Genomic DNA, 16,324 nt, shown 5'->3' with positions numbered 1-16,324 from the left:
AGGAAATTGCAAGAGATTTTCTTCAGCTAACCATGTTTTAACACCGACCTGCCCACATGTGCTCCAGTGCCCAATCATCTAAGGTTTGAATTTTGAAGTGAATTATTAGGCAGAGTTCATTAAAAAATTGCATTATGGAATGCTCTGTCTTCCAACAACACAGTGAGACAAATGTGGAGAAGCTCAGCTGGAGACATGCAGTATCTAAATATTAATTTACTACTACTTTTTATGTTCTACTTGGTTGTTCTCTCGCAGTGTAATTTGCTTCAGTTAGCTTCACATACACTTGTAAAGCTTGTACAACTCCTGCAGAAGAAGATTTAATAAGAGATAACTTCCACCCACTTCAGCCTTTTTTCAGCAGCACATCCACTCAATCAACACATACGAAAAGCTCTTAAAAAGCACCATCCTCTGATGAGTTAATTCTTAAGAGTTAATCTAATTTGATATATACATCCACATTAAATATACTTATGGGCATGATGCACAAGAATGTCATCAATTTTCAGCTTTTAATGATTAGCTTTTAAACAATCTCTCCAAGGACAAATTGTACAGAAAGACAGCTTTCAAGTAAAAAACAGATGGCATAATTTCAAACATATATGTATATGAGGTTGACTCATTAAGAGATTGTCCTCCTTTATTTGAGCAATGCCCCAGTAGCTCTGGCAGCGAGACAGCCACACACCATGATACTGTTAGTACCTTGCTTGACAGTTCTTACAGTTTATTGGAGTAAAAGGTCTCATTTATGCTATCCTCGCAGTTCCATCTATAAAATAACTGAATCCACTTTGCTCAGGCTGGTATGGGAAGGTAATGCTGCAGGTTACTGACCCTCCATCCTTTGAGTTCAGTCTACATCCAGTGGCACATTTTCCTCGACTGGTTTCTCCATCTGAATGAGACCAGCGTCTTCATGACCTTATTACAGGCAAAGAGGGGGAACAGTTTGTGTTTGTTTTGTGACCATATGGCCCCATTAGTAGGGTAACGACCCCACAGTCCCTCCAGGACACACAGTCATTTCTGAGTTTGTCTGTACGCATTAGTAAATGTGGTTTGTGTATGTGTGAGTATGTGTATCCCTCCAAGACTCTTAACACTGCCCCCAGTGGCCACTTACGCTGGCAAAGCCTCTCAATGCACCATTTGGCCTCAGACCATTGGTTGGAATGTGTGGCTGTAACTTACACACACTAACAAACAAACCAGCGCAAAGCCTCACTGTTGGTCTCTTTGTCAGTGCTGTCATACTTGTAACACTAGCACAAAAGACAGAGTTGCAAAGTCTGACAAAGGTCAAGCAAGCTGCTGTGAAAGCAAAACAGATCTATTGCAGTTTATCAGCTGGGAGACTAGAGTAAATTTTTTTAAAGAATAACATGGTAAACAATGATATTATAAGGTTTTATTGGTAATATGGTGGAAAAAAATTATAGTTTCAGTTAAACAAAAAACATTCTAGTTAGTCGGAAGAGTTCAACGGCTGATAATTGCCATTAAATTTGATTATACTGTATAATATGATGTATATATCAAAGTAGGGATTTTTGAAATATTGAAGTATTTTGTTCTTGTAAGATGCAGTTCTTTTGGCTTTGTACTGCCCATCTAAGTATGTCACAGTATTCTGGTACTGGGTCAAGAAGAGGCAGCATCAGCCTTTCGTTCACCGCTCTTTCAGGATAGATGATAAGTTGTAGCTGCTTAAGTTAACTGAGATCTGCCTAAAGTGCTGTTTGTGCTTCTAAAATACTTAGCTTTATTTAACTTGGTAAAAAATAATCTCACTGATTCACAATTTCTTCTTCTTGATACTAGACTGATGCTAGCAAAAAAAAAAAAAAAAAAAATCAGAAACTGATGATAAAACAGAATAGAATACAAAGATCCAATAATAATTATTTAGATCAAATAAGATTACTCTTATCAACACTTATAGAAAGCCCAGAAGAGTTTCCAAGGCTTTCACAGCTCCTTCTAGGTTAATTCACAACATTTGAGTTGGATGGAGCCACACCCGTGGATGTGTTTTGAGAGAGTAACTCAAACATACTGCTTTCTTGTGTGACATCATTGATCATTTGAAAGAAACCAGACGAGATATCAGGAAGATTAATGCAGACCTCCACTATTCTGGTTCATCTGGTCCAGATACCTCAAGGTACTATGCCCATCTACTTAAAACATATGAAATAGAAACAGAATGGAAATATTCAGTCATTATGCTTTTCAGGAAAGAGAACTGGTTTTGTGTCCTAGATATAAACATGTTTTGATGCAAAAGCACACATCGATCCCTTAACAAAAGCAAAAGATCATGTGAATATGCTGGCTGAAGCTGGTAATAGCCTGCAATTATACACAGTGAAACGAGTTCTGTACCGACATCGGACAAAAGGCAACTCAAAAAGAAATAGGCCATCACTCCAAAACTGACATAAAACGCCAGATTACATCCAAATGCACTCAGGCAAAAAGTCCTTAATTTTTTGAGACAAGTTCTGTGGTCTGTTAAAACAAAAATGACATAAAGCATTTGGACATAAAGATCATTATTACATTTAGAGGAAAAAGGGGCAAGCTTGCAAGCCTGAGAACACTAATTAACTGTATAGTATGGGGGTGTTAGTCTGTTGTTTTGTATTCTGTTGCATCTTTTGTTTTTGAGAGTCTCTTGATTGTAGTTCTGAATGCAGAACAATGATTTTACATCATCTGTGCTAGATTCGAAGGAGCAGCTCTCTAAAAACATAGCTACACAAATTATTTTTCCTACATTAGTAATGTTTCAAAATAGAAAATATTGATCCTTACAGAAATATATGTACAAAATGTGTGTTTACTCTTTAACTGACAAATACTCCCCCAGGAATATCTTATTCAGTTATGGCCAAATAGGTTTGTGAGATGTCAAAAAGAAATTTGACAAAATTAGAAAAGGGTGTTGCAGATCTGAGATTTAAGACATCAATTTGGAGAAGGGTTTCTGTTATCGTTGTTGTCTTTAGACCTCACAGGTTCATCCTGCATGTCATGCATTTGTTTCTTTCATTTAATTTGCTCCAATTGTTTTCTCTGAGTGAAACTGAACATTTAATGTGAATTTTCCCTTCACTGCTTTTGAAGTAAATAGTTGACCAGCTGGTCTGCATTTCTGATGTTGATATCCTCTTTCATATCACCCTCTGTCTCCATCTCCCTCAAACTCTTCTGGGTACCAATTAGGGCTTAAAGCTGCTGGAATTTGTGTGCATAGGTGTGTGGTTTTTTTTTTTTTGCGTGTGTCTCGCTGCGTTTGTGATACCGCCAGCCCAGACATCACGCTATAGGCTACCTGTCAACAGGCACTTCAGTGCTTACCATCTGCTCAAGCTGGAAGATTTTTCTAGACTCTTAAGAAAAGGTTAATACCAACTGAAATATGCTATAACTGCCATCTCAGGAAAGCAGTGAATACTGTTTGTAAATACTGTATATGCAAAAGCCAGTGTCTTTTCTGACAGCTTATTGCATAATCATTTCTTGTTCCCCTCTACTAGTGAATAATTGTTTCTTAAATAATATTTTACTTTATTTTTTTATAGTTTATTTGTAATTCATGGTACAGTGCACATTTGTTAATACTTATCAAGTTGTGTAAAAGTCTCATGGTAAGATAAGAGCAAATCTGCACCAACACATTCCACTGTAAACAATTATTATTTGTGTCTTTATAGCAGTTTTTCTTATGTCATATAGAGAAAAACAATCAGTATTAAAGAGAGAGAACAAGGTCTTTAAATGTTCATCTGGAAAGTTTTTTGTACGTAAAATCTAAATTTTCAAAGTCAAACAGTAAAAAATGTATCACTTCAGCTGAAAAACACTTTTTCAATCTGAGCTTAAAAGTTAATACTCTGATGTCCTTTCTTACCCCATTCTGTCTTTGCTCCATCATCCACTCAGGCAATCCCACCCACCTCACTCTCTTTCTGCAGAATGTCATGCAGACATACTTTGCCGCCAGCCTTCAGGCCATGGGGATTCAATACCAGCCTATATTTAAAGAGGGGTGATCTGTTCAAACATACGTTCCCCTCAACAAAGTCATCAATGTCAAACCTTACTCCCCTAGGCTCCCCTAATGTAGCGTTTAGCTTACCATGCATAACTTTAATATTAACTGAACAGAAAGTCTTGGGATTGGAGTGAAAGCTAATAAACCACACTGTTGACCTTTGGAGTTTCATTTATCAATTTAGTGCCAAAGTCAATGTGTGTTTTTGTCAGTCATAAAAATTCAGATTGTATGCCAATAAATTAAACAACTGTGCAAAGTATCAGTGCGACAGTGTAGGTGGTTTTTATTCTAGTTTTGAGAAGCACATTTATACAGAGGGTATGCAGAAAATTATATTGGGTCAATTTTATTTCAGCATAATCTCTTTAAATGAAATAAATTTCTTGCCTTTGACAACTAATGTAATGCTAAAGCATTTGTCTTTGTAGGCTTTCATTTGTCAAGACCCTAACTGTCAAAATAAAATGTACACACATCAGAATCAGGTTTATTGCCAAGTTTGTACATACAAACAAGGAATTTGACTCCGGTACACTTTGCTCTCTGGTTTTTGTTTTTTGCATTAAAGCATATACATATATACAATATACAAATATACACATATATAAATAAAAAGGTGCATTTGCAACATCTGTGTTGCCCTGCGACGGACTGGCGACCATAGACTGCTGGAGATAGGCACCAGCTCCCCCGTGACCCACTATGGAATAAGCGGTAGAAAATGACTGACTGACTGACTGACTGCAACATCTGTATGCTTTTGTTTTGTACTCTATTAAATGTTCAACAGAGAAACAGCCTGGGGGAAGAAACTGTCTCTGTGGTATCACCGTCCTGGATCAGACCGATGACAGTGGTGTCATCTGCAAACTTCAGGAGTTTCACGGACAAGTCCGCTGAGGTGCAGTCATTAGTATAGAGGGAGAAGAGGAGTGGGGATCGAACACACCCCTGTGGGGCACCAGTACTTATTGATTTGGATCGGGAGAAGATGCTCCCCAGTCTCACCTGCTGCTGTCGGTCCGTCAGGAAGTTGTTGACCCACTGACAGGTGGAGGCTGGGACGTTGACCTGGGTGAGCTTCTGGTGGAGTATGTCTGGTATGATGGTGTTGAAAGCCAAGCTGAAGTCTACAAACAGGATCCTGGGGTACGTCCCTGGGTGGTCGAGGTGTTGCAGGATGAAGTGTAGACCTATGTTGACAGCATCACCTGCCGACCTGTTTGCTCGGTAAGCAAACTGCAGGGGGTCTGTAATGTCTTTCAGGTGTTTCAACACCAGCCGCTCAAAGGATTTCATGACCACAGACGTCAGGGCTACAGGCCTGTAGTCATTTAATCCTAGGATGGTGGGTTTCTTGGGCACTGGGATGATGGTGGATCGTTTCAGGCAGGAGGGGACCTCACACGTCTCCAGTGACTTGTTGAAGATCTGGGTGAAGATCGGGGTGAGTTGATTTGCACAGGCTTTCAGGCATGATGGGAAGACGTTATCAGGTCCTCCAGCTTTCTTTGTTTTCATGCGCTGAAAGAGTCTGTTTACATCTTCCTCGGAGATCTTTAGTGCAGGCAGTGAATCTGAAGGTAGGGGGATGGTTGTTTTACGGCTCGAATTTGTTCATTGGAGAGGTTTGCGCTGTTAAAATCTCCCAGTACTATGATGAAAGAGTCCGTGTGTTTTTTCTCCACGTCTGTAATCAGCTCAGCGAGATGTTTTCATGCACACACTCATACAATTATTAATGATATTTATCTGTATCTGGTTTAATGAAGCTGGTAAAGTTGAGAATAGTTTATTTACTATATTGCACCAATTTACAACAAAAGGTGCACACTTTTTGTTGTGCTCTTCTCAGCGCCACGTCGTGTCCAGACGTCGAATTTAAATGTTAATTAAAGCCAATATGTTCCAAACCAATCCATTCCAGTTATAACCCCGGTCCAGTAGAGTCAGAGTAGCATTCCAGTCCTGTTATACAATGTCCAAACAAAACCAGGAACAAACATTCACCTATCTAATTTCTATAACTGCTTATGGTGTTGTGTGGGGCTGGTGACCAATAGGTAAGAGGTAGGAAACACTCTGGACAGACTGCTAGTCAAACAAAGGGAGAAAAAAAAAGATACCCATTCAACCGCAAACAACCATTTACCTGCACACTCACACAAAAGGACAATTTTAGAGTGTTTAATAAACTTTTCATGCATATTTTTGGAGTAAAGGAGAACACTGGATTTCTGAGAAAACTGGAGTACTTGGAGAAACAACCAAATGCAAGAGGAGAACAAGTATCAAAGCAATCAAATTCAGGACATTTTGAAATACCATTTAGTAAAACATTTTCAATCTCAAACAAGTCAATTCATTTAAATCTTCACATTGAAAAAGTCCACTATACATAGCATGCATGGGCAAAAGGAAGCAGGTGAGAGGAAATGCTTTTAGTACAGGACAAGTTTGCATCTGCCTTGACTGACTTGACACAAAAAACTTCAGCGACACAAAAGAGTTTGCTATGAATCCCTGCCTAGTGAAAGGATAAAACTCTAAATTAGTTAGAAGTACTGTAATATTTCTATTGAAATTCAACAGTGGGGTGTAAGAAGAAGTTTAACCAATCAAGTCTTCAGTCAGAGAAGTCTTGGGAAGGCTGATGGTTCAGCAGAAGTTGATTTTTCAGAATATAATTGGAGCATTGTGGTTTCCCACTGAACTCCAGGTAAGCCAAAATACCTTTAGCTTAAGATTCATTTGAACCAAACCAGAAAGAAAGCCTAAGATGTGTTTGATGTGTCTCTTAAGTCAGGGTTGAGAGCTGGGAATGGCACTACATCAAAGCTCGGAGTATTTTATTTATTTTATTTCTCGAAAACCACTGGAGCTTCCACATTTTTTTTGTGATTTCTAAATTCCCATTCTGAGTTCCAAGTTCAGTGGTCTTTCATCTTGCATTTTCAAACAAAGAATTGGAAAATCCTACTTCTGGGACACAGAGAAAGAACCATTGCCCTCCTCTTATACATGACTTTTGGCTCACAAAAATGCTTACAGAAGGAGGATAACCAAAGAGCCACATAGCCAAATTAAACAGTGGGGTTTTGTAAAAAAGTTAAAACAGCTTGCAGTACAATACCCACTGACTTGGACAGATGCAGATTTGAAAAAATTACTCATGAATGGGATCAGGCATCTGTGTTTTACACACTGTCTTACTGTCAGTGAATGTAAAACATATATATTATTCTTGTAAATGTTAGCAAAATACAATCTTCTAGAAACACATTACTGTTACTTTAGATCTACATAGACATGCTGAGTTCATGCACATGTTTATAATCTGATAAAGCAGTGACTCTTCAGCCTATGTTAAAATGTCTTGACATCTGGTCGTTTTTTTTCAGTGGTGAAACTTTTTAATTTTGTCACTTTAGTACCACTACTTGCAAAAGCTATTTTTCATCAACAACTCACTCAGGTAAATATGATCTTTTTTCCCCTCATACAAAATGACTCTTCAAGTGGAAGACAAAATAGAGGCCTCGAATAGCCAATACTCAAGCCTGCCACCTCAGACATTTACTTTTAACATACATCATAACAAGATTTTGAATTGATGGTAATTTCAAACCTTTGTGAAGCCACCAAACAACACAAAGTGAAATATTTACCATGTCATGACAATTGCATTTTTATCATTATTTTGTAAGCATTGTTATGCCTTTGTGCTAAAAAGACAGCAATGGGGAGAACTAAAGCAAGAATACTGCAAGGATTTGTTTTGGAGAGACAGTGGGAGAAATTAAGAGGATGCTAATGCCGTAGTTTGGACACGAGGTAGTGTATGAGCCACAAATCCGGTAACTTTGAGCTGACTGAGCAGCCAATTACCAATCTCCTGGTATGTTGCCATTTGTAGTAATTTTGTTTGTTTTTTAAGATGAAATGAGCGTTTCACAGGTGAAATTCATTTTTGTGGTATCTTTATGTCTGAAGACTTTATTATAAATGCAATTTATTCTAATGTAGGCTAAAAGACTATGCTAATGAAGTATGCTAACAAATTCACTTGATAACAGCCAGGGCAGTCAACAGCACAAAAACCTTTTCCTGCTACTGCATCTTTGTTAACCTGTCCTTTTCCACTTCCTATCAATGTTTGTCTAGAGGGTACAGGATAGATTTTTAGTGCTGCAAGTATGCTTGCAGCATGTTTATTTGAGTGACATGGATTTGTGGCACATCTCTGAGTTAAAACCAGACTTGACAATGGAAGCAGAGGGATCAGTTTGTGTATGTTCACAATATCTATTAATTTTCCCAAAAATATCAGCTGGAAACCTTTTGGCGTATTTTACGCAAAACAAACAAGCAAGCAAACTAAAACATTTTATTTGTGGTTGATGCTGAAAAACATCACAACCTCTCCATACATCTCATTGTGTTAGCAACATTGGTTTTGTTCTCCTCCAACATCATTTTCAATCTATGGTAAGAACGAGTATTTTCACCATCCAATTAAAATCTTTGTTAACGTACTTATTTTCTTCTTACTCCACAAAAGTTTAGATTTATTTTAATTTTGTTTGTTTGTGTTCATTTACATTTAATTTTTGGGGAGGAAAATTGCTGGGAGAAGACCTTTTAGTGACTTCTTGCTCCAAAGACACAACGTGATCAAGGCCAAATATTTAACCAGGGTCTTGGAAAACAAAATACTTTGTATATCATTAGGAGACAACAATTATTTATTAAAAGGATAGGAAGCAGCAAACACTAAACAGAATCTTCATAAACTTGTTAGAGCCAAAGATGAAGGAGAATGAAATATTATGAATGACCTTCAGTTTTCCAGGTTACTTTAAATAAACCATTTTTCTGACATTGACTTGAAATATCTTAACTTTGGAGGGTTTACATGAGCATTGTCTATATACTCACTAACTGAATTTTGCATATGTAGCTAACAAACATTGTTCATGTTAAAAAATGAAAAACAAAGGAGATAGAAACACAACAATATAGTCTTCTTTTGTACACCTTTTCTCAAAGTGGAACTCGAAGTGCTGATTTTTCATATTATTTTATTTTTCCTTAATGTCCATTGCTCAATTTTTTGCCCATTGCTGCTGCTCTCCGGATATAGTACGGAAGCAGCATGAGAATAAAGTAACATATGCCCCTCACACTTTGCAGTGAATGCCTGCTGCTTCTCCCACATAGTACTACTGTGAACACGGCTCTGGCAGAAACTTTCTGAGCTACTAAAAATTTAAAGACAGCCTTTTTTTGCAATGAAGTTTATTTCACATGCTTTTCTATCTTTAGCCCTTAGTCCACACTGAGGAATATGATAAAACCTGTCAGCTTTAAGATGTCCTGATGTCCACCACCCACAGGCCTGTATACGTATCCAAACACTTTCTCTTTCCAAGGGCACTTTCAGCAGTGCCTTGGTTCAGCTCTCCAGGCGGGAGCACACTGAGCCGAGGCCACTTTGTGCTTTGTGTTTCCATGTCTGAGCCATGCATTATATACGCATTTCCTCTGGATAATATGCTGAAAAAATGCCCCCTGCCTGCCCTTGTTATTGAAAACCATCTCAGGATGAAAAATGACAGACATCAGGGTGCCAAATGTCCCGTGCAGGACACCATAGGATTTTTTCAGCAACAGGAGGGGAACAACATCTGTTTGACTGCTGAATGCAACGCTGATTCATCAGTCTTTCAAACAGACCTCATCTTAAAGTCCCAGTCAGCTGTTTCCTAAATCCACTAAGGGGTGCATTTGATTTAATGGCAATTATATGCGCTTAACACAAACTCTGATGGCCAATTCAATCCTCAATGATCAGAACTAAAAGTCTGACATTAAATGAAAGGGGAACATATATCCTTCCTCTCCCAGTGCTCTTTGTGAATCAGAATAGTTTTAATAATGATATGGCCCTTCTGCTTCTGAAGGACAACCACCCAGATGTTAAATCTCCAATGGGTGAATAAAAACTGCAGACATTTCATTTCAGTGTCTTAAGTCTGATTAGACTAAAGAGACAAAAAAATAATCATACCCCACTCATCACACCTGTTTTTTCTCATGTTATAGACAACAATGTATTTTTGGGAATATTTTATGTGATATACCAACGAAAGGTAGTTCATATCTGTGAGGTCCACAGCTTAGCTGGACAAATCTTAACAGGACAGCCATTGGTTGTGAAACACAAATTTGACATCTGTGGAAAAGTGGAAAGTCCTGTTTAAAGTTGTATGGGACACAGAAAACATGTTGAAGAAGGTGCTCTGGGAAGATAAGATGAAAAGTGACCTAAAAGTTACCTAGATTCAAAACTGGGGGAAAATTAATACTGCACACTACCCCAAAGACACCATCACCCAAAATGAAACATAATACAGGCAAAATAATGCTGTGAGGATGCGTATTTACCGCTGGAATGGGGGAACTGGTCAGTGAGGACAATCCTTGAAGAAAACCTATTGGATGCTAGAAAAGACGTTAGACCAGGTGGAGATTCATCTTCCAGTAGCAAATCAACCCTAAACACCAAGCTATAGCTACAATGGCATGGTTTAGGCCAGAGCATTTTCACGTGTTAGAATGGCCCAGTCAAAGTCCTGACTGCAAACCAATTGAGAATCTGTGGTAAGAAATATTGCTGTTGTTGTGAAATTTTCTTATCAAAGTGGGTAGAAGTTGACTCATAACAAGAGAAAATCCAGACTTTGTCTTTATAAGTTTTATTCAAAGGCATTCAGCGTTTGAATGACTCTGTCACCGAGCAAGTCAGTTGAAACAGAGCCCCGATCAACATTTACACACAGTATTTATACCAGAACATGACAGTGTTATCTCAACTGCAAAGAGTCTGTGTTTTATGACCCAAACCCTTCTTAAGTTCAAAAGTGACAAGGTTATCTAGGAACAGACCTAACTGCCCTTCCTGACATTGTCCTAAAGATGGGTCTGAACCATCAAACTTCTGATAATGGCTTTTACAGCTTCTTCCTCTAACACAGATGTTCTGAGGAGTAAAAAAGGTTATACACTGTGAAATGCTTACTGCAAGAATTTCCATCACACTGTCCACAGACAATATCCATTCAATAGGACTGAGCTCGAGCTAATAAGCAAAATGAATGTAAAACTTACTTTTTTCCCCAACTTTTTTGTTATAAAATGTTTTAAGTATTTGTAATGTGTTTTAAGAACCATGTATCATTTTTCATCCACCTTACAATTACGCACTACTTTGTGTTGGTCTGCACACAAAATCCCAATCCAATCCAAAATATGCTGAAGCTTGTGGGTGTGACTTTATATGAAAAGGTTCATTGTGGTTGAATACTTTGTCACGACAGTGCATAAGGATGCACAAAGTAAAGATGTACAAGGTGAATATGACACACAGGGATAGAGGGTATGGAGAGAAGGCAGGTGTTTTAAAATGGCCTCACTTCAGTAATGGCAGAAAGCTCTCTTTCATTTTGTCTATCCAGGCCTTTGACAGGTCAGGTCACATATGTTGAGTAGGGGGACGAAGCTGAGTGTACTGTCTGCATGTTAAGGACTCTGGGGCCTGACATCTCCTCAGTGGGAGTATTTTTGCAAGTCTTAGTTTGAATGAAGGAATTTAATATAAGCCAAAAGTGGAAGAGAATTTCATTTGTATTCTTGAATAAATCTGCAGGGAAAGGATTGTGGAGGGAGGAACTGACATGTGAATGGAGAGAAGAAAATGTATGCCTCGAGTAAGTAGACTTGAGAGAAAAAAAGGCATAAAGAAAAAAAGAGATGGATGAATTGCAGGGATATGAGGGTGCAAATAAGCATAAATCATATGGAGCAGGGCCCCTTTTTTCAAAGGAACGATATCTTTCATCTGACAGGTAATGATAGTACTGCTCTCAGCATAGTTTCGTCTTACCTGGGGCGCTATTGCTTTCCATTTCTTTATTGTGTCTAACCAGAGTTCACTTAAGTATAATACGATGAAGCTATTTTTTGAGGTCACATATACCAGATAGGTGAGCAGATCTTTTCAAGTCATCAAACTGACAAGTAAACTTCAATGAATGTGAAAAACATTTAAGTATAAACACAATGATTTCCCATACTATCTAGAGTCGAGCCAATTATTATTTTTTTGCATTAGAGACTGCTATGGGCAAACTGTTAAATATATAATCCCCCCCTAAATCATCCACTTAGAGTAACAGGGAAATAAGTGCAGATTAACTACATCATTTAAAAGTTTTATTCCCTATGGACCATAAAAGCAATAACTGTAACTTTAAACCTTACAAAAGATAAAAAATATATATATATTTAGTAAATATTGGAAGATGTTGCTACAAAAGGACAAAGATCTGTATGAAGGTCAGGTGAAGGAATATTCAACACAGTTTTAAAACTATAACATATAGTTATAATATTATACGCATTGAGTTAAAAAAGAAAACGTATTGGTTCTACATAAGTAAACTAAACTGTTTTAAGTTGTCTGAAGGTGGTACAGTCTTTACTGTCAATATAACGTTTAGAGATACATTTCCCTGATACACAGTATGTTGATGTTTGAAACAATACATCACTTTTCTTGCAATTAAGAAGAGTGCCTTGAAAAGGTATTTTCCACCTTATAGCATTTTTTTTAATTGTTCTACAATTAGCTTTACATTGGTGCATAATGTGTTGCTTTTTGAGATATTTTAGCCTATTTGCTGTTGTCAGACTAAGATATATCCGGATTCTATGGATCCTGGGTGTGGCTTGTAAAATTAAACTTATAGTGAGTTCCATTTGTTCTCGGAAATCGGGATTTCCGACCTCAGAGTAGGAAATTTCAACCAAAACGCCCTTGAATGTCGGAATTACCAGTAAGAAAGTCAGTGCAACACGACCACACCCGAATTCCATATTCAAAATGGTTGCTACTTGCATCAACAGTAGTAAACCGCTCTTACTTTGACAGTTTTGGGCAATTCTTTATTATTTATGTAACATTTAGTCATAGTACTCCTACCCGTAGTACTTTTCAGTGTTTATAAGAGGAGATTTTTTAATGCTGTTTATATGCATGAAATACCGCTTAATATAGTGTTTATTGTCACTGTTATGGTTGTAAGACTGCTGTTACAGTTAGCGATGTGTACAAAAACAAGCAGGAAACTGGAATGCTGCAACTCAGAGATGATGTAAATTCCGACTTCCCAGTTTCAATCTCCAAGGTTAATGGAACCCAGCATGAGCCTTTACAAAAAAGTGTTAATCACAACCTGTCCAGGGTGTACCCCACCTCTTGCCTGCTGGACTTAGTGATCCCTGCCCTAACGCCCTCTGAATGTAGATAAGGGGGACAACTTTTTCACGTTGGGCCAGGTTTGGATTGCTTTTTTCCTTTAATAAATGAAACCATCATTTGAAAACTGTAGTTTTTGTTTACTCAGCTTGTTTTCATCTGATATAAAAATTTGTTCAATGATCTAAAACATTTAAATTTGACACAAACACAAAAAATCTGATGAAATCTGTAAGGAGGCAGATTCTTTTTCTGTAATTGTGTTTAATTTTTAAAGTATTCAAGCTTATGAAAAGGTTTTTTTTTGCTTCAACATTTGTAGTTGCAAGCTGCCAAATTAATCTGTTTCTAATCCACATACTTCATGGGTATTTACTCAAAAATTACCCCAAAAAGCAGTGTGACTTAGCTAGTAACATGTCCTCCTAAATTCGAACTGAAAAATATTTTAGAAAATTATTTGGGCTACAACGCATACAGCACAATACTTATGCAGTTTTCTGCTCTAGTCATAGAGGGATTTATCATACAGGGATTTTACAGTAACTGTAGTTTTTCCTGCTTAAACCCAATACTTGGGCAACGTACTGAAGTGAAGACAATGGTTTGCAAAACATTAGGAAACCTCCACATTTTCTCCCATATCTTTTAGTCACAAGCCACACTGCTTTGCCTCCATCTCTCCTTCTAATGCCATCTTGGTTTTCTATCCATGGTGGTTGTTTATTGGTATTCCCACTGGAAATCCTTAAAAAACCACTACTGTCTGATCTGAAATTAAACATTCAGTGGATGTCCTTGGATGGAGAACAGGGAGAACAGTTTTGTGCAATATTCTCAACTTCTACTTTCCAGCTTTTCTTACTTTTTCTCTGCATTTTAATTGCGACCTGGTTAGACAGTAGATCAGTGTCCACAGCAACCATGGCATTTCTTTATCCTCCTCTGAGTTTATTTCTTCAACACGAGTTTTGTCATGTTCAAGGAGGAGAGAGGCTGGAGAGGAGCTTCAAGCCAACAGCTTCCTACTTTTGAGCAAAACCCATAAATGATGCAGAGGGTTTTCAGCTCCATTATTTTTTTTCCATTTGTCACTAAAATAAAAACAGTTTCACTAACACCATAACATTTACTGCATTTGCATCACAAAGAAAATACATTTAATAAGTAACTCCTTCCCTTTGCCCTACAGATCTGAGTGTTAGGATAATGGTAGGAATGTTTCCTTTCTCTGAGCTGCAGATGCATCCCAGCACCCACAACCACCATTTAATGGCTCTGACTGCGTTTCTCTTTTATGGCCTCAAATCTTAAAGAGGACTCCAGAATTACAGCACATTGAGGTGCAGCACAAAGGCAGGATAAGAGCTCTCGGGCGTTTTAGGGGACAGGTGTTTATGCGCTCTGTGTGTGTGCATGTGCATGGTTTTTACAGGGGTGTCTATGTGTTCTTGCCTGTTTTTGTGCATTTGTGTGTGTCCTGCATGCTCTGTTGAAGTCCTGACAGAGGTAATCACTCAGTGAGATGGTAGAACCAGGCGGCTTTAAATGCCGACACTGTTTTAGGCTTCACTGCATAACCAAATAACGCTCTGTGTATCGCAGAGGCTAATAAGGCGTATTCCTTTTTCGAGCAGCTCAAGGGGAAAATAGCCTCTCTGCCTAAAAAAAAAACTAGCATGAGATTGACTTTTTCTTCTTTCTAAGCTGAGGAATAAATGCCATTTTAATGGTTTTTCCTTTTTCTGTGCTATCCGGAGTTGAAGTGACACATTTCACTGCCCCTGCAATGTCTTCATATGGGTATTTATCAGTCCCAGTGACTTCTGGCTGTGTTAATAATCCCACAGCAGTGGTGTAATGGATTTAGCCAAACCTCCATCTTTATCCCAGGTATCACCCCTTTCTCTTTCTAAATCCACAGATTATTTCTGAAAATACTTTTTTCCGCTCTTATATTCGTTCTGTCAAATTAGAACTCATAGCACTGCAGCCCTTTGGAGAAATTACAGAACTTATTTTGTTTTTTGCTGAACTTACCATCTCAGACTGGGGATGTAGATCTTCGGTACACAAAAGGAGTTTATTTGATTTTGTTTTTGCATATTTCTCATGGATATTAAATATTCTGTTTACACAGAAACAAGCAAAATACTAAAAAAATCTAATTTGTTTAAATAAATTTACTGACTAAAAGGAATTTTCTTTCCATTTTTCTGTTTTTATGTGGAACATTATTTGCATGCGACTGACCTTATGCTTAACGTAAAACATGCAGACTCATACAGACAGTTTTCCTTCCATCTTCTGCAGCCCTGTTTTGAGCCCTGTTCATCAGCCACTCAATGCAGTAAACTCCTCCTGTACCCTTAGCAGAAAACACCAAATCATAATGTTTCCACATCCATGTTTGACTGTGGGGATAGTATTATTCAGGACATAATCACCAGTTCTGCCATTGAATCATGTTCGTGCTAAAAAGCTTGAAGATGGTCTCACCTGCCCAGATATTCTCTGAATCATTCTGGTGTTCTCTGGCAAGCCCAACACTGGCCTTTATGGCAGGAAGCTGCAACATTTAAATCCATTGCAGCTTATTCGTTATCACTGGTCTTCTTGGAGACAGTTATTCAAGCTGCCTTCACATCATTAACAGGCTCTTCCGAAGGCCTTGTTGGCTGATTCCTCACCATTCTCATGTTTATCCTTATGCGTTGAGGGAAGATCTTGAATTGAGCTCCAGGCTGTTATTTCCTATTTTTTCTCGTTGTTAAATGATTCTGCTTACATTTCTGGGTCATGCACAAAACCAGTTGAGGTCAGAAAAGTCTTTAATTGACTGACTGAAACATTGATTGTAATCTGTGTGCATAATGGACACAAAACCAAATTGCGGAAGCCAATATTTTGGCTACATTGTAAGAGATTGA

Source organism: Girardinichthys multiradiatus, chromosome 9, assembly GCF_021462225.1.
Source record: "Girardinichthys multiradiatus isolate DD_20200921_A chromosome 9, DD_fGirMul_XY1, whole genome shotgun sequence".
Classification (NCBI taxonomy): domain Eukaryota; kingdom Metazoa; phylum Chordata; class Actinopteri; order Cyprinodontiformes; family Goodeidae; genus Girardinichthys; species Girardinichthys multiradiatus.
This window is presented reverse-complemented; position numbering follows the sequence as displayed.